We start from the raw sequence: 21,528 nt of genomic DNA, 5'->3' as shown, positions 1-21,528 counted from the left end.
AAAAATAAAGCTTTGTGCTTTTATTATATGATGGTCACATGCAATTGACTAGGTAAGTTTAAATAACAATTTTGAATAGTAGAATAGTATAGACTATTAATGTTAGATTTATTTAGAAATAATAACTTGAATAATTAAATATTAGTATCAAAACTTATTATCTATTCCATTTAAAACCAGACCACTTTTAAGTTTTAAAACGATGTATACAAAACGAACTCTACAGCCTTGAATCAGTATTGATTGAGGAAGAACGACCTGAGTTAATTAATAAGTTGCATTAAATTAAAAAGAAAGTTTTTAACTTTTCAATAATTAACATCTTTACTTCAGTTTTACTTGTCAAACTCTCAAGTTTTTATTTATTCGAGTTTATTCATCATCAATATTTGAAGTTGTTTTTTAAGTTGCTTAGTAACCAAAATATTTTTAAGATATATTTAACATTTACCACTTGACAAAGAAATTCGTATAGTTTTGACAAGAGCTGTGTGTAATAAAATATCAAATAAAATGAGTAATCTATACGTAATACGTTGCAAATGGAATATGAACAAGTTTAAAATCTTTTCTATAATAGAACATAGCGGATATTCTTTTTAGTTCATTAGTTTGTCGACTCTGGGAAACAATATTTTTTATTAGTATTTAAAAACAATTAGTTAACAAACTAAAATTTTTGAGGCTAACTTTAAATTTTAGTAAATTTTAATTATTATCAATTAAAATATACTACGGTTGAAAACAAACACTCGAATTAAAAAAGAATCACGATAAATTTTAAAAGAGCTTAACTGATAGTTACAAGAATTCAAAAACTTGAAAGCGAAACAAATTGTCAAATTAAAAATTATTTCTTAAATTATTTCACTACAAAATTCATCATGGGGACTGTTTGCTATCTTTAAAATAAGCAAATTATTTAAAACACTCACTGCCGGATGCGATCAGATTTTTAAACTGCTAAACTTTGCAATTACCGGACGGCTAACGCTATATATAAATGAATTACTTTTTGTATTAATCTAGCCAAAAACTATAATTTCTATAGCTCTATGTAATACCAAAAATATTAGTAAAAATTATTTGGAATTAAATATCATGAAAACTAATTCGGTTTTATGCTGTTTAGTTTATTAAATATAGTCTATCTATTTTAGCTGCAAATAATTAATTGTTAACTTCAAAAGGGATCAAAAAAAATTAATGATGAGATTTTTTTTGAAGTTCATCACTTTTATGATTCAAAAGACAAACGGTTCAAAAAACAAACTGTTTACATTATAAAGGTTACCAAGTTATTCAAAATAATTTAATATTATAAATAAAATTAAAATGCAGTTGTGTTTTAAAATATTACGAAAAAATGTTTGATTCACGTTTTTAACTTTAATTTTTATGTAGTATAAAATTGTTTTTATCAAATTCTAAATCTTGAAATTTTAAATGTTTAAAAATAACTAATGTACAATATATACAAATTTACAGTCTTAATAGTTTACGTATATTAAGGACAAATTTTATTTGTATAAATCTATGAACAGAGATATAACAACAAAAAATTTATACGCTTATAGGTAAAAAAAATATATTTTTAATATTCAAGTAGCTCCATCATTTAAAACAACGAAAAAAATAAAGCTTCGAAAATTAGTAAGTGAATTGTAGTATTAATTAAAATAATCCATAAAAAAGATTTAATTAAAGTTTACCGACAATCTTAATTTTATAACAAACTGCAAACAATAAATAGAATTATATGATGGTCATGAACAATGGTTCTTCGGATTTTACACTTTAGTTCTGATTGCTTTAATTTACATAGTTATTGATGACAAGTACGTATATGATTACCTCGATTAGAACTTCTAATGGACCATTTTTCACATTCTGCACAACCATAAAGTTTTTTCTCTTAAGCGAATTTTAAAGTGTTCAACTAATTGGCTTCTCCGAGAAAACTTCTTCTTGCAAATATCGCATTCATGAGCTTTTTATTTGTTCAACGTGTGTCGTTTTAGATGAATTTCCCAAGAAAACTCTTTGAACAAACTTCCGATTATGTTCTTTTATTTTAAGATAAGCTATCATATGTGTCTTTACATTACTTTTTGTACTAAAATTTTGTCACTCATATCACAGTTCAGGTAAACAGTTCAAATTTGATCTGAACTGTTTGCAGGTTATAACTGAGCAATACCCGTATAAAGCTATAAGTGCAGTTTTAAAGACTAAATAAAATAAGTAATTGATTATTTTATTAATAATGAAGTATTTTTTATAGTTCATTAGCTTGTACGCGGGTTAAATCTGAGCACTATTTGAATAAAGGCGAATTGATTTATTAAATTTTTTACTAGAATTTTTTCTTAATTAAAAAGCTACCGCTGTATATGTAAACAATATACTTTTTGCATTAAATTAACAAATAATTATTTTTTGTAACCCAGTGTAAAACCAAAAATGTGAGTTAAAACTCATATACAACGAAATTTAACTAAAAGTTAAATCTGTTTATGACTTATTTTTACCGCTGTTTAGTTAATAAAAAATGATCTATATAAGATTTTTATTTACTTTTATTAAACAATAATTTAATAACGCTTGTTAGATTTACACTATAATTGTCAATTAGTTATGCACAACAATTTTTTTTAAAGATTCATGTAAAAGTTTTTGTTTTAAAGTACTACAAATAGTACTTTATACCAATTTTTGCACAACAATTTTTTTTAAAGATTCATGTAAAAGTTTTTGTTTTAAAGTACTACAAATAGTACTTTATACCAATTTTAATGTCACAGAAAAATATTTTTTACAAATTTATAGTTAAAAAAAATTAGAATTAATTAAAAAAATAAATTAATAATATATAAAAATAACAGTCTTATAAATTTTATTAAAATAAATATACGAATAGAGATATCACAACAAAAGTTTATATATACATAGCTTTAAAAAATATCTTTTTTTAATATTTAAGTAGCTCAATCATATAATAAAAATTAATAATATTTAAAATTATGAAATAATATATAGAGTATCTAAAAAGTATTTATCAAAGTTATACATAAAAAAAATGAGATATTTAAATTTTACAGACAAATTTAATTTTATAACAAACTGCTAACAATAAATAGAATTGTATTCAGAAATTGTTTTAAGGTAGTCATAAACAATAGTTTTTTGAATTTTGCACTTCAGTTCCGACTGTTGCACTTTACTTAATTCTTTATGATGGGTTTTTACATGCCTTGTACGATTCGAACAATCAGTAAACCATTTCCCACATTCTGCACAACCATAAGGTTTTTCTCCTAAATGAATTCTAAAGTGTCTTACTAAACTATTTTTCTGCGAAAACTTTTTCTTGCAAATATCACATTCATGTGATTTAACTTTAGTATGAGTCATCATATGACAATTTAAATCACTATTTCGAGAAAACTTTTTCTCACAAACTTCACACTGATGTTCTTTTATTTTAGTATGAACTAGCATATGTGCCTTTACACTACTTTTTGTACTAAAACTGTTGTCACACATATCACATTTGAAAAATTTATCTTTAGTGTGAGTAACTGAATGTTGTTTTAAATTGGATTTTCGAGCAAAATTCTTATGACAAACATGACATTGAAAATCTTTTTTACCATTATGCACCAGCAAATGACGTGTTAAATTACCTTTAGTGGTAAATCTTTTATCACAACTATCACATTTGAATGGCTTTTCTCCTGTATGAATTCTTTTGTGAACAACCAATTTATATTTAGCTGTAAAATTTTTATCACAAACATCACACTTGTATGGTTTTTCTCCGGAATGAACGCTTTTATGTCTTATTAAACTTGATTTATATTTAAAGCTTTTCTCACAGACATCACAAGTAATACTTATAGCATTTAGACTATCTCTCGTAGGTACATATTCATCCATAACTAAAGTTGCTAGACAAAAGCTATTTGACGTGAAAACTAAATAAAATAGAAAACAACATTTATCAAGTTTGTTATCCATTTTTAAAAACATATTACACAAAATATAACTATAATAAGATTTTGAAGAAACCGTATATTCTTTTTTCTTTTTATTGTTCATAGACAATTTTATACGATTATTATCTAATCATATTATAATATTTTAAAGCAATTAGAAATGAAATATTTAAATTTTAAGTATAAAACCACTATACAATTTTTTTTCTTTATTTGTTTAACTAACGGTTATTAACTTTTAAAAACTTGGCACAGCAGATTACTGAATTAGAAATTTATAACCACTAAACTTATTTGATATAATTTTAGTCAAAATTTGTTATAAAAATTTTTGTAAAAAATAATATTTAATAACAATTGTGTATATTAAATTTTATTTCATATGCAATTGTTGTTAATAAAGTCTACCTTTTAACTTTTTTTATTTTTAAACCCTTATATAAATATCTAATTGTAGAGAAACAACTTTAACTTTCAAACTTACTTGAAAACATTTTTATTTTCCGGGAAAAAAACAGTTTTATAATATAAAAGAGTTTTTAACAATTTAAACAAAACTTTTGTTTTAAATTTTTTTGGCATTTAGTTACTCTTTCCATTAGAGTTTTACTAAAATAAAAAAATTATAAATTTTACGCTTTAAAAATATAAAGTAAACCAAACAAACAAAATTTGATTTAATCCGGATAAAATATTGGCTGTCAAAAAGTATCTTAATTTAATTTAAAGTTTTTTGTATTTAACAATGGCAAACTGTAATTTATACTAGTTTTTTTTTAATTAATAAACTAGACTGAAAGCACTTTTTAATTGCTGAAATTTTTTTAATTATACTTATTAAAACTTAACTGTGAATAAAACTGCCAAATAACTTAGAATAAAACAAAATTCCCCATTAAAAGGAACCAAAAGTCGAATTTATTATATGAAATTTTGGTCGTTTAGGTCAGACATTGAGAAATTTTTTGTTAGGATAGAGCAAAAAAAAACCTGAATAAACTAAAATAAACTTAATAACTTAGTCAGTATTTATAGAAATTTTACTAGAAAAACAAGTATAAAAATAGCTGAATTGTTTTAAAACCATTTGATAACATATCAAATTGCAACACTTTCTCGAAACTTCGTAGTTGTGTAGTTTTTTAAATTCATAGTTGTCGTTTCGCAATGTATCTTTCCATAGTTGTTCTTTTTTTATACATCGCTTAACCTGCTTTTAGCAACGTTGTAAGTATGATTAAATTTATTCTGTAAGTGAAGTTATTTTTTCTTTTTATTGTTAAAAAACGTTTTAATAAGAAAAGCGAAACAATTTTTGTCGTACTTAAAAATCAAAATTCGATTTATTTTAATAAAAGACTTTATGTATTATTTAGGTAAAAATGGTAACGTTATATTAATTTCATACGATAAATATCACTATAAACTATTAATAACAGATAATGAACTTTACCGCAAAATCAACAACAACTGCATCCGAGACAACCTTAGACCGGTTTCATCATAATCCTAATTTCAGACATAATAATCAGGTAAGCATAACCATATGATTTTCTGATTAAATGTGTGACTAAATCACTTTTTGTTTTAGAACTTTCTTTTTGCAAATATCATAGGTTGTACTTTAGTAAGAGTCAACATATGACGATTCAAATCACCTATTTGAGAAAAATTCTTCTCACAAACACTACATTGAAAGTTCTTAACACCAGTGTGAACTAGCATATGTTTCTTTAAATAATTTTTTCCGTGAAAATCTTTTGTCATAAACTTCACAATTGAGCGTTTTTCTTTGGTGTGAGTAACTAAATGTGGTTTAAAGTAACCTTAAATAATTTTTATTTTTCAAAAAAAAATCTACATTAGAATTTTTTTACTACTATGTACCAACATGTGAATTATCAATTTATGTTTTTAAGCTAAACTTTTATCACAAGAATCACATTTGTAAGGCTTTTTTTCTATATTATCTGTCTTATGGTCGTTTAGACTAAATTTATTTTTAGATTTTTTCTTGCAAACATTAGAAGTAATACTTTTTTGCAATCATATTAATTTTGTTTTGACCAGATTTATCCATAGCTATAAATAAACTAACTAAAAATTTACTTATTTGACATTTAAAACTTTGAAAATTTAAATATTTTATATTTACTTGTAAATTAAGTGTTGTTTTATTGGATGTTACTGAAGTAGCATGGGAAGATTCGTTTCTAGTAAATCTCTCCATACATAAATCACAATTAAAAAGCTTTTCTCTAGAGCGAGTAACTGAATGTTTTTTGATAACCTTTTAGAGCAGAAAACTTTCCAACATCATGTAACTTAAAGTGTTTATTCCAGTACAAACTTACAAATGTGTCTTAACATGACTTCTCAAAGTGAAATGCTTGTCACACAAATCACATTTGAATTCTTTTTTTTTTTTTTTAATGATAGTAGCTAAGTGTTGTTTTAAATCGCAACCAACAAGACATATAAAATTTTGTTTTCGAATATTGTCTAAATTTAATATTAATCAATACTTACTATTATTTTATATTTCACTTAATCTACTGTACAGAATAAGTTATTTTAGTTTTTTAACAAAATAATTTTCAGTTAAAGTAGAACATAATATATAAAAGTAAAGATTTTTTTGCACGGTGTTTTACTTAAATTAAAGTAGTTTAGTTACTTTTCTACGAGTTAAATGGCATTTATTTGGTCTTTTTAAATACTTAAACTTTTGTACATCTATTAACTGTTTTATACAAACCTAAAACATCTCGTTTGATTTACAACTATGGAAAATGTTTGCAACCTGTAAAATTTGGTTTTCAAGCAACAATCTGCTTTTTAGTTAAAATCAATAAGATTACTAGACACTGTTTTGTAGCAATTAAAAGTGTATACTTTATATTATTAATAAACTATGCATATTTTTTTTTATTTTAACTTGCATTTGCGTAGTGTTTACTTTGGTTTTGTCCGTTACTTGAAGATCTATTCAAACTAAATTAAGATGAAGTTAAAAAATATCTTCGAGCTTAATTAAAGTTAGGCTACGTAATAAAGTTGAATAAGTACACTATACTAAAAACCTGAAAGTAATTTATCACATAAGTTAGAAAACTCTAGGAATTAAAAGGCTCAATACATAAAAGCTAAATTATTAAAGTTTGAATTTTGGAAGGCCATTAAGAAGCGGAAACAGGATTCTTAAAATATAAAAAATGAACTAACTTCCGAGTACCCCCATTTTAGATCGATTAATTTTTAGTTTTTATTTAATTTTGTAAATATTATTTATGTTGAATACACCACCCTAAGTTTTCTTTACTATTATTATTACTGTCAGTTTATTTATAAGTATTATTTTACGAATGTTTAAACTTAGTACTGTCAATTGATTTTCCAAGTTTTAACTTATGTACATAATAACAATGACTATTTACGATTTGATTACTTTTTCATAACTTAATCTTACCCTATATATTGTTTGGCTTCGTGTTATTTTATTGTTACTTATAAAGCTTTAAAAACACTAAAAAAGAATGTCAGCTAAAGTAATAATAGCAATTTTTTTTTTAAAACTACTTACTAAACTACTTTAAAACTACTAAATAAAAAACAATCTGTAAAACAACTTAAAACTCTATTAAGACGCTTAACGCAAATTTTTCACCTACCAAATATAATATACAACAGTAAGTAACTAGCTCTAAAAATTCTTATAATATAAATAAACGGGTATACTCACAATTCCCACCGAAGCACAATTACCACCTGCAGAACTTCTCACAAAAATATTTTTTTTTACTTTATCTGTTAATCTTATTTATAATTTACTAAATTGTGTTTTATTCTTAACCTTTACCCTTGGTCAGTTAGCTGTTCTAAATATTTTATCAGGTTGGATTGGGACGCAGCAATACCCGAATAAAGGTAAAAATGCTACAATATAGATTCAACTTATTCTAAGTAACAGACTAAGTTGATGAAAACAAAAAACTTTTTAGAATTTATCAATTAAGAAACTTCAAAACTATTTTACAACAAATTTTATCATGTTTTTTCTATTTACTATTAAAAGGATAAGACACTTCGTGTTTTGTTAAGGTTAACTTTATATTAAGATATAATTTAGGTTGTTTTTAACCTTTAAAATTGTTTTGAATATTGTTTTTTAATATTGTTTACAAAATTAATTTACCACAAAATTTCATCTTGGGGATGTTTACTATTAAATTCTTTATTATATACAAAATTACAGTTTTTATTGTTAACGTTTATTTAAAATAAAATCAATTAATTTAAATTTATAAAAGATGTAACAACAAAAATTTTATATTTAATAGCTTTTAAGTAGTTTGTTTTATTATATAACTTCATCATATAAAATCATTATAAAAATAACGCCTCATAAATTAGTGTAAAGTATAAATAGTATTATTAAAAATTATACATAAAAAAATGAGATATTTAAATTTTACAGAAAAGTTTAATTTTATAACAAACTGCTAACTATAAATAGAATTATATTCAGAAAATATTTTAAGGTAGTCATAAACAATACTTCTTTGTATTTTACACTTCAGTTCTGATTGACTTTTTGGACTAAGCTCTATATGATGAGTACGTATATGCCTACATCGATTTGAACTAGTTGTGAACCATTTTCCACATTCTGCACAACCGTATGGTTTTTCTCCTAAGTGAATTCTAAAGTGTTCGACTAAATCACCTTTACGAGTAAATTTCTTTTTGCAAATATCACATTCATGAGCTTTTACTTTGGTGTGAATCAACATATGATTATTCAAACTACATTTTAGGGAGAACTTCTTCTCAAAAACTTCACATTGATGTTCTTTTATTCCAGTATGAACTAACATATGTGTTTTAACATTACTTTGTCGAGTGAAGCTTTTGTCACAAACATCACATTTAAAAAGTTTATTTTTGGTGTGAGTAACTAAGTGACGTTTCATATCACCTTTTAGAGCAAACTTCATGTGACAAATATGACATTGAAACTCTTTTATACCACTATGTACCAACATGTGAGTTGATAAATTACTTTTCTGAGTAAAACTTTTGTTACAAATATCACAATTGTATGGTTTTTCTCCCGAATGAACTCTTTTGTGTCTGATTAAAATTGATTTATATTTAAAGCTTTTCTCACAAACATCACAAGTAATACTTTTAGTATTTAGACTATCTCTTGTAGGTCCATACTTATCCATAATTAAAACTGTTAGACAAAAACTATTTAATGTTTAAAGTGAATAAAACATTATTGTATAATATTTTTTTTTAATATGTTATCCATTTTCAAAAAGCATATATAAGTATACTACATGAGATATAAATTTTAATAAGCTTTTTAATAAACCAATTTTTGTTATTTTATCAAAACTTATTTTAAACTTTTTGATAATTATCAATATATAGTATCATAATATTTTAAACAATTCTTCGTAGTTTTGTTTTACAATTATAAATTTTTTTGTTCACCAAAGGTTATTTGCTTTGAAAAACTTGGCTCAAAAGAATAGAACTGAAAAAGTAGTACATAATTGACTATTAAAGTTTGTTATATTACAAAAGAATCAATTTTCATGTTTATCTAATTTGTTTAATAAATGCTATGTGATTTTTCTTTTCACTTTTTAACAAATGAGTTTTGTTTGAAAAATTTTCACACTGTTAGGTTTAAGTTATATTAATTTAAAGTAAATATAAAAATATTGGCAAATGAATTTAGCTTTTCATTAACCTACTTATTTAAAAAAAAAAAAATCCAAGTATAAAATATAATACGATAACAAATTGATTACAATGTTTATTTAAGTTTAATATTTTAAAATCATATAATATTGGTTACAAACAAAATACTTAATTAAAACCCATTTAGTTCTGTAGTTAAGCATGTATAAATAAAAAATACTATCTAAACTAGTAATATTTGCTAATTAATAAAATCTTTAAAGTTATTCATGTTATTAAACCAGTTCAAAATTCAATTAGAATTTAAAACCTGCATGTTTTTACTTTTACTTTGATATCTTCTACAAATTACAATTACAACTTAACTATTCAAAACACAAATTGTATTTTTATTAAAAATTTTGAAGTTTAAAGTTATTAAGTATTGTTTTTTTTTACAATTTTAATTTAATAATATTTTTAATTTATTTATTTTCACATAAGAAATTAGTATTACAAACAATAGCACCTTTCTATTTTAATGAATTAGATTAAATATTTCTAATATTAAACTACTCAAAAATTAATGAGTTTAAAATACTGCCACGTTATATTAACGTTAAACAAATAAAGCCAAAGTTCAAAACAATCAATTTAATAAAAAATTGTTTCTTGTTTATATTTTATGTAACTAAACTAGATTTTTAGTGTTACATTATAAAAAATTGCCTCGGAGTATATTGCACGCATATTATTTCGGAAAACTTTTCACCTAAGGTTGATTACATTTCGACGTCCTTACTGTAATTAGTTGTACTTAAACTAAAACGTTTAGCTTAAGAGAGTAAACAAAGGTATTTTTCTGAAGTAAAGAAAACTTTTTTTTGAGGCAAATAAGTAAAAGATAAAAAGCATAGACTATATATTATACAAATTTGTCATTGAATAATTGCAAAATATATTTAGCAGTCTGTAATAAGGTGTAACTATTATGTAGTAAATAAAGTATTAAAACTAGTTTTTCAAAATCCTAAAAAAAAATTATCTTTTTTTTTTAAACAGCTTGAAAATGCTATAATTTTGTTTTGTACATAAAATATTAAGTTCAAGCTACGAGTTTAACAATATATTTAACTTTCTTTGACCGAAACTTAGTTTGAAAAATAAATTTTTGAAACAATAAATATTTACTTAACTTTGTTGTTTCAGTTTTTAAATGCATCTAATTCTTATAGTTTATTTATGTTTGATGACTTACTTTAGTCATTTTATTCATTACGTATTTAACATAATTATTATTTTTTACACGTTTTGTTGGTACAAAGATCATTTTCTTAATTAATTGTACAATGATCCAATACATCAAGACCATGAGTTTCTTAAACCAGATTCTTAATAAGCAACAGTGAATCTTTTCTGAGTAAACATTTGCTTATTTTATAATTAAAGTAAACATAAAACTAATGAGGTAATTTGTCATTGATGAATGTCAAGCTTATACAAACGACTATTGTAATTTATTGATGTAATTAAATTTTACATTTGATAGCACAATTTCAATACAAAATTTAAAGCAAACTAGAAAATAAAACAACTTAAATTTTCTACAAATGGTAATTTAGTTCTAAAATTTCTATTTTTAATAATAAAAAAAAAGTTGATGTGTTTTACTAGCTTCAACAATTTACTTTAACTTCTAAAAAAATATTAAACATGTTCCCTATTGTACTATAAAGATTACAATATTAATAAACAGGTAAATAACAAAAATACAAAAATATTACTCAAATATCCTGCCTATCAAACCCCTATAAAACAAACTCCAAAAAATTTTCGCATGTTTCTGGTCCTTGATGTCTTAGTTTTTAATAAATAGTTCCGTTTTTTATTGTGCTTTTAAGATTTAAGAGCCTTAGATAAGTATAATATCACTCACTTTCAAATAAAATTGAGTGCTACCACTATTAAGACTTATTTAAACTAATACCTTGTTAGTTTTGTTTTTGACTTTTTGTATCAAACTTTGTCAGATCAACTTTGACTTTTTGGACAATAGTTATGTCAGTTCAATTTTGACTTTGTTGACTCATAATCTATTATTTATACTTTGACTTTTTGGACAATAATTGATTCAGTTCAATTTTGACTTATTAGTTTTCCTAACCCCTGATCTTTCTGGTTACAAACTCAAAAGCTTTTAAATGGTAAGTAATTTAAAAATTAAATCCACACTTTGTTGTAAAATTTCTCTAAATCCATTAAAGAGTAAAATGCAGTATATAACAAACATGACAAAAATATAGGAGTGTGAGATAAAATTGGATATACACTGCCTTCAAATTAAAAGTTAATACACTAGTAAAACTTATTTGGGTAAGATAGTGTCTTGGTAATATTTAGAAGACTGGTTATTCTTCAAACGAGGACGCCAATTGCAACCTATTGATGTAGGTAACTTCAATATAAAATTAAACTAAGCTAAATAATTACACCCAATAATGTTTATGGCTACTCTCTATAAAACTAGCTATGACAATGAATGACCATGTTGTATTAAAAAACAATTGCGAACACTAACAAATAAAAAACATCATACTTTAAAAACTATTTTTATTGTAGTCAAAACTTTACAGGCTGTGGCTAAAGTTCCCCCCACTGCTTTCTATGGCAGCAATAATATATAACAAAAGTTGTGTACATTGAAATTTATTTCAAGTGTAATTGTTATTATAAAGTTACAATAACACTCAACCCTTTGAAATACTTTCATAAACATGAAACTTTTCAAATAACCCGAGTTTAACTAAATTTAACCGTTTAACTTATTTTTAAAATATCTTAAAACTACGTTAAACTAGTAAATAGAAACCCTTATTAGTTTTACTTATAAACTTATATAAAACATTTTTTTAATTATTAACTTACTGTTCTTGATTTAAAGAGCTATTTTTAATTATTATTGTAGTTAGGGACTTTTTTAAACTTATTTCGGTTGTAGCAGAGCAACACATTTTTTAAACGGAATGTTAGAAATACAATATTAATTTAGCCGAAAACAGACTATAAAGAAGAAGTTTTACTTTTATGTAAAATACATGTTTAGACTTGTTTAAAGTGTGTTGCCCCTGAAAAGTATGAAAAGCAATAAAACAAGTTTAAACTATTTAACGTAAACGTTTTTCAACGACATATTCTTTTTTATTTTTGCTTATATTTCCAACATTTAAAACTTGATTTTATTGTCATAGAAAATGTAAGGGTTAAGAGACTAACTCACAAAGGAAACATCTTATTAATCTATGAATTATATGTGATCTATATAGTGCATTTTTTTTCTTATTACCTAGTTATTAAAGTAGTTTTTTTTCTAAGAGAATAAATTCAATTAGAAAAAAATTGTTTATTCTAATTTTTGATAACAAAAGACTAAGTTTTATTAAAACACACTTTCGCATATCTTTTAGAATACTATTTTTTCTTTCAGTTTAGCGGATTTAATTTTTATAATTTCAAAAATGTGACCCTTTCATTTTTTAATACTTCAATACGACATTACAATACAAAGTTGTATTTAAAAACTAACTAAATTTAAATATTTTTACGTCATTTTAGCTTTATAAGATAGTTTTTTAGTAATTATAATAAAACTAATGAGTTTTTAAAAGAAATATTTTTAAATTTGATAGTCAAATTAATTTCTACATAGCAACAACCTTAACAAGGCTAAGGTACTCAAACCTCAGAAGTTTTTGGTAATTTTGAAGCTACTATTGCAGATGTTTTCCGTGATTTTGAGATCAAAAAAAAATATCGAAGTCAAAGTAAAACAAAGAAAACCCGTAAATGTGTCGAACCTTATATTAAAAGTGTAGTTTAAAGAACTGATACCCAATTTATACAAAAGTTGTATAGTGTACAAATTCAATTGCTTTTCTGTAAAAAATACATCGAACAATCTTCCTGAAATATAGGTACTAGCATTATAGGACATCTTATATGCATGTAGAAATTTAAAGAAGGAAAATCTTAAATTATCTTTAAAGTATCACAGTTACTGCTAAAAGGTTCTAAATATTTAAAAAACTAATAGATGACAAAATTTAGCTAACAATTGTAAAAAATTTAATTTTAGAATTTAGCTAACAATTGTAAAAAACTTAATTTTAGAACTAATAATCTTTAAGATAATGTTATAGATAATTTTAACTTAAAAGCTATATCAACATAAAAAAGAAAATTGGTTTTAAAGTGTCTTTATTAAGTTAAACTAACCATTTTGTTTCCTTTTATTGTATTTTAATTTTCTTTAATGTTTGCTTTGTTTTTATTATTACTCTCATTGATCACTTAACTAGTTTTTTTTTTATTTTTATTTAAAAACTACTTATTATGTTATGTTTTGCTTCTACTGTAAGTTTCTGACGAAATTTAGTGAAACAACTTATTTAACTGTCAGAAATAATTTTTAGATACTTATTTGTAGCTGACAAAAATTTTCTAGATTATTATCTAACAATCAATAATTTAGTTTTTAATTCAAATGTACTATATGTTTTGTCTCTTAGTTTTAGATCTGAATAAATTGAAACTAACCATTCTTACTTAACTATAACAGCTAAGTATAATTTTATATTCGCAGGAATCCGTACAAATTCGCTTATTAGTCGACTCAATTTTTGTAACAAAAATTTTAGATAACTGATTTATAATACATTAATTAACATCATCGTAGACCGTTAAGTTATTAAAAAATAAATAATTAAAAGTTATATAGAAACTCCACCATTTTTAAACTGCCTGATTAAATATATCTTCCACCTTAAATCAAGATTTAGTGAATAAAGTTATAGTGTTTGTACATAACTTTAAAAAAAATTAAGTACTAAAATTTTTATTTTACTACTATGAAAAACTTATAACTAAAAGTATATGTAAATCAAAAATTAAGTTTAAGTATAAAAGATTTTTAAAAATTACGCTTTAAAAAACCAAACCATTCTTTTTTTTCTTTAACAATTTAATAAACTACTGTTAGGTGTTTTTCTCTTAAATTGAAGTCGTAAGAAGTGTTTTAACAAAAACTTAATATTTTTTATACATTTGTAACTAAATAAAAACAGATTGTTTTATTAATTTTTTTTATTAAAATGTAATCATTCAAAAAACTCAACGAACCTTAAATGACAAAAGCAAAATAAAAAGTGTTATATATACTTACTAACTATAGAGCTGACGTACTTAAGTTTAATTATAAAATTTGAATTATATAGAAAATACAAAATTATATAAGTTATATAAAATACGAAAAATTTTATTTTGAGTACACAACTAGAACATCGTGCTAAAAAATTATCTTCAGAAGTAAATCATTGCAGATAGGTAGAAAATAGATTTATTTTAATACAAATTTATACATCACTTAACAAATATTTAAAGTTTTCTAATATCGTTGTATTTTATAAAAGACTAACCGCTAACGTTGATGATAATTAGAATTGTATTTGTCTATTGTCATAAGATAGTCATGAACAATGCTTCTTTGTATTTTACACTTCAGTTTTAACTTTTGTTCTTTATTTAATTCCCTATGATGAGTTCCTATATGCGTATTACGATTAGAAGCTTGAGTAAACCATTTTCCACATTTTGCACAACCATATGGTTTTTCTCCTAAGTGAATTCTAAAGTGTTTGACTAAATTTTCTTTTAGAGAAAACTTGTTTCGACAAATATCACATTCATGAGCTTATAGTTTAGTATGGGTCAACATGTGTCGTTTTAAATTATTTTTCAAAGAAAACTTCTTCTTGCAAACTTCACACTGATGTTCTTTTATATCAGTATGAACTAACATATGTGTTTTTACATGACTTTTTTGAGCAAAACTTTTGTCACATATATCACATTTGAAAAGTTTATCTTTTGTGTGAGTAACTGAATGTTGTTTCAAATTAGATACTTTTGAAAAATTTTTACGACATACAAAACACTGAAACTCTTTTTTACCACTGTAAACCAGCATATGACTTGTTAAATTGCTTTGAATGATAAAACTTTTTTCACAAATATCACATTTGTACGGTTTTTCTCCTGTATGTATTCTTTTGTGTAATTTTAGGTAGTTTTTAGTTTTGAAAGTTTTCTTGCAAACATCACAAGAAACATTTTTAACAATTATAGTACTTTTGTCGCGACCAAAATTACCCATAATTTAAACTTAAGTGTTAAAAAATAATTCTAATTGTGTGAAAAACAGAGGTTGATAACTATTGAATAAATTTATTTAATAAATAAAATTTGCCTAATTTAAAAGTTTTAATTTAAGCTCGTCTAATTTCATAAATTGAAGCTAAAAATAGCTATTTTGTCATAAGATAGTAATGAATAAATTTATTATCTGTATTTGAAATAACAACTTGTACAAAAAGACTGGTTTTATTTTTTTATACAACTTATTCGATATCCTGTTGACTAAAAGATACAAATATTAAGTTAAAATCAACTATAAAATTTAAAGTTTTATAAAAGCAATTATATATAACTAAAGTTTTGTACATATAACTTTATATTAGTTTGAATTACTATTAAAAAAGTTTACATTTCTGAAATTATTTTGCTTTCAATCCCAAAATGAATATCTAATTGCCCTGAAACAATTAAAACTCTTAAAATGACTTGAAAACTTTTTATTATACAGGACTAAAGTTGTTTTTTACAGTAATCCTTTTTCTTAAAAATAATAGCACTTATGTAGATTCTATTTAGTTATTGTACTAAAGTACATGTATTCAAACATTTTTTGTTTTGAAAATATTAATATAAACGATATAAAAAAAAAATTATTATATTCCGGATCATTTTTTTCAAATAATTAACTAATTTATTTTATTTAGGTTAAAATTTTTCTTTTATCTTACGTAGGCAAAATAATATTTGTACAAATTTGCTGAGATATGAAGTAAAAGGCTAGACATAAAGCACTTCTTAAGTACTTTTTTTTTTTTGCTTTTACTAAAACTATTTATTATTATATTTTTATTAACTTTTACTCCTGTGTTGTTTAAATATGTTATCTTATTTTGTGGTAATTTAAACTAAAAGATACACTTTCAATAAATTAATTTATGTTTATATAAATAGAGTGGTCACTGGTTTTTTAGAAATTTCTTTCAGTTATCTGAGCTTCCTTTAGATTCTGAAAGTACAAGTATTTAGGTATAGTTAAAAGTTAAGTTTGAAAACTGTGTTTAGTTGCATAACAACATTGAAACGATACTGTAAAGCTACTTAACTGTGAATATTTTAATTTGATGACGACAGTTTTTTATTTTATTTTTATGATAGATTTTTTGTGTCAAATTAAAACTTTACTTTTTAACATGTAAAAACTGTTTATTGTTCCAGGTTATGTTTCGAAATTTCATAAATCCCAGTTTTTTCTGCCAAATTGTCAAATTCCAGAATTATCCAAGTTTATGGCAACCACGAAAACTGATACCCAAAATTATCCGATAGGAACATTATTACACAATTTAAAAAGTCTTGTCATGTTTCAGTTTAAGATTTTAGAAAGGATAGAAAAATATTTTCAAACTATACCCTTTTAAATGCTTTCATAGATATGACATTCATCAGATAAGCGTAGTAATTTAATTAGATTTAATTATTTAACTTATTTTTGAACTAAAAAAAAAACTACTAAATAGAAACTCTTATGTTTTTTATCTATTAACTTGTATAAAACATGCTATCTTTTCATTAATGATCTTAATGTTTTAAATTCAAGGTAAGTTGATGAGCTGGTTTTTATTATTCAAATTAGGGACTTTTTTGAACATGTTTTTTTTTCTTGGAGCAAAGCAAGAAATTATTTAATCTTAATATTGAAAACCGAAAATTAGTTTTGCTGAAAACAGATCACAATAAAAAAAAAGTAAACGTTTATGCTAAAGACAGGCTTAGACTTGTTTAAAATGGCCCCTAAAAAAAACGTTTGAAGAGCAATAACAGAAAAATTGAAATTTAAAAAGAAACGTTGTTTAATCAGATATACTCGCTTATTTTAGCTAATTTGATTGTGCAATATTTTCAAAAATTTAAACTTGATTATAATGTCAATTTACAAAAACTGACGATTTTATTTAAATACTCATGTACAACATTGATATACATAACCATTTTTAAACATTAATTTAAATGTTGTATACAAAATAAATTATTTCATGCTTATTTAAGTTTTAAAGATAATTTTTTGTACTTAAATTAAACTACCACGTTTTTTGTTGAAATGTTTTTAATTTGATATTAACATTAATCTGTACATGATAATAACCTATACAAGCCTATACAGATCTGAGAAGTTCCAGTAGCTTTGAAACTACTTTATTTTTGAGATATATCCCGTATTTTAAAGAAAAAAAAAGTTGTCAAAGTAAACGTAAATAACAACAATCCGAGAATGTTCCGAACCCAGTATAAAAAGTGCAGTAGAAAGAACAGATAAGAGAAGTAAACAAAGCTGTATAATATAAAATTCAATTAATTTTTTAAAAGAAACTACATCGGATATCCTTTCAGACATTTGAAAGTTAGGATTGAAGAGTATGCACTTAAGTTTGTGTAGAGAAATATAAAATTGTCAAAAAATACCTTTATTACATAAAAAATACCAAACAATTGCTGCCTAAACATCCTCAAAAGATAAACAAATAATAAATAATAAAATTGTGCTAACAATTGTAAAAATTATAGATTTATTACAATTAATCATTGCGATAATGTTTTAGATCATTTTAAGTTAGAAGCTACATCAACATAAAAATAAGAGCATTAATTATAAAGTGCCCCTTCTTAGTTAAACTAACCTTTTAGTTTCCTTTAATTGTATTTTAATATTATTTAATATTTGCTTTGCATTTTTTATTGCTGACAAACGCTTCAAAAGATTGTCATATCGAAGTTAAAGAATTTAAAAAAACTTATCTTTACTCAAATAACAAACACAAAGTTTAGTTTATTAAAATAAGAACCTAACATATTTTTTTGGAAAATCTAGTTTTATAAATTTTATGATGTTGTATAGATTATTATTGTAAAGGTTTCTTATAAGCTTGAAACTCAAATATTTTCCACTTAAAAGTATCAAAAAATGTAATTTTTTTAACAATGTAGCTTACTAAATAAAAAAACCAAGTGTTATGCTTTATGCAAAATATGTTTAAGTTATGATTATAGTTATTACAGTCAGTTATATTGAGACTTTGCACAATTAAATTTGTAGTCATAATCCAAAAACTAAATTATGGTATCATATTTTAACTAAATTAAGTTGATAAACTATAAAAAATTTAAAATTAAGAAAATTTTACAAATAGTTTTAATGTTGTTTGATAGCCTTATGTTTAAATACAATATATACTACTTGAAACTTTATTTAAGCAAAATTACTATTATAAGTAAAATTTCAAAGTAATGACATTGAAAGTTATTAAATAAGTTGTATTTGAAGTGATGAATGAAATTCAAGAATTGCATGTAATATTTTATATTTTTAGATGTGATTATAAATCTCTATAAACCTAGATTATTAAAATTAACTAAGATGTATTTTATATGCAATTTTACAATGTTCATTTATAAAATTATAAAATTTTCTATCATATATCACATTCATAATTTTTAACTCTAGTGTGAATCGACCTATGGATTTTCAAACTACATTTTCGAGAAAACTTTTTATCACAAATTTCACATTGAAAATCTTTCTCACCAGTATGAATTAACATATGTAGTTTTATGCTGACTTTTCTAGAAAAACTTTTATTACACTGATTACATTTAAATGCTTTATTTTTAGTATGAGTAACCATGTGTCGTTTTAATGCGTGATTTTTTGCAAATTATTTTAAACAAACTTGACATTTTAAGTCTTTCTTACCACAATGTACCAACAAGTGAGTTGTTAAATTTCCTTTTTGAGTAAAACTTTTGTCACAATCTCCACTTTGAATTCCTAAATTCAAACTAAAAAAGAATTTACTTTTATTGCAAACATTACAATTAGTAATTTTAATATTTTTACTGCTACTAAGTTTTAAAGAAGTAATAAATGTATGATTTTTGAGTTATATTTAAATTTTTTAGGCTAACAACATGATACAAAACTTAGTTTAAGTATTAATATAACTTAATGGTTAACTTATTCGTATTTACAGAAAAAAGCAAAGTTTACAAAGTTTGTTTATTAACCAAAACGGAATAGAATTTGAACTTAAATACAACATAAATAAAACAATATATAAAAGTTTTGTTTTTATTAGACTTCATAGATTGTCCCTCAAATATCTTAAGTTTACTTTACTTTACCTATATCTCTAAACTAATTATTTTTTAAATTATTTTTTGAATTTTATCATAATTTTTGTAGGCGTATAATATGTTACAAAACTCATTTTAAGGATTAAATATAACTTTGTGTTGTCTTAGTTTAAAATAATTTTTCATAAAAGTAAAATAAGAAATAACTAAAATGTAATTTTTACTACAATGCGTTTGTAATAACAACTTATATTGGAAACTACTGAAATAAAAAAAAACTTAACAATACTCATAAAATATATAACTGTTAATTTCAGAGATAGTTTGTAAAAGTAGGCTAAAAAATAAGTATTCTTAAAGTTTTTAATATAATCACAGAAATAAAAAAAGCTTGAACATTTAAAAATTTTGATTATATAAACTTTATGTCAAGCAACTAAAAATATATTAATTAACCACAAAAGACAATATGATATACTCTTGGTAATTAACACTAAAAATAATTTTTACGAAATCTATACAAAGATAACTTTTTTATTTGATTACTTATAGTACAAACAAAAAAAAGCAGATTACATATGCTTTAAACTTAAAGTTCTAAATGTTCATCAGACTATGTTTACTATTATTACGTATAACAAATTACAAACTTTACTGAAATGTCTTAATATATGACCATTATTATAAAATAACTTATGTGTTTATTTAAAAAATTACTGAAAAATTAAAATTAGTTATTTTTAATTATTTATTGTATATGATTTTGATCAAAGACTGTATGTTAAGTTAAGGCTTAAAAAAGTTGTCAAAAAGTGGTAGTAATTTAATAAAAAAATATAAAACTATTAAAACTTAAAGCTTTAACTCAATTTATTAATCACGCAGTCTAATGGACCTTTTATAGCTAATTTTTAAGGTTCTGCACATCCATAAGGTTTTTCCCCTAGATAAATTTTTAAGTTGAATTAAATAACTTTTCTTCTCTTTTTAAGTTAAATTTTTTTCTTGCGAATATCTCATGCATGGTCTTTAACTATAGTGTTAGTTAACATATGACGTTTTAATTGATCCCTTTGGAATAATTTCTTCTCATTAACTTTACATTGAATCTTTCTTACCAGTATGCAATTTTAAAGTATCCTAATACTGCCGTTTTGAGTAAAACATTTTACACATTTAAAAGTTTATCTTTAGTATGAGTAATTAAGTATCTATTTAGGTTAGATTTCTAAAAACAAATTCTGTAAGTTTTGACATTGAAAAATTAACTTACCAATATGTACGAGCATGAGCTTTGTTAAACTGCCTTTTTGAGAAAATCTTATCACAAATTTTACATTGATGTTTATTATTTTAATCTGAACTAAAATATGGTATGACACAAGATATCTTAATAACTTTATAAGTTGTTATAGTTACAACAGTTTAACAAACTGAAAAAATAAGTAGTTATTTTTAAATATAAATTATAATTAGTGTTATAAATACTTTTGTTTTAGTTTTATTTGTGACTAAAAAT

Source organism: Thalia democratica, chromosome 6, assembly GCF_965202585.1.
Source record: "Thalia democratica chromosome 6, ktThaDemo2.hap1.1, whole genome shotgun sequence".
NCBI classification, from domain to species: domain Eukaryota; kingdom Metazoa; phylum Chordata; class Thaliacea; order Salpida; family Salpidae; genus Thalia; species Thalia democratica.
The sequence above is the reverse complement of the archived record's forward strand: the minus strand, read 5'-3'. Positions refer to the sequence as shown.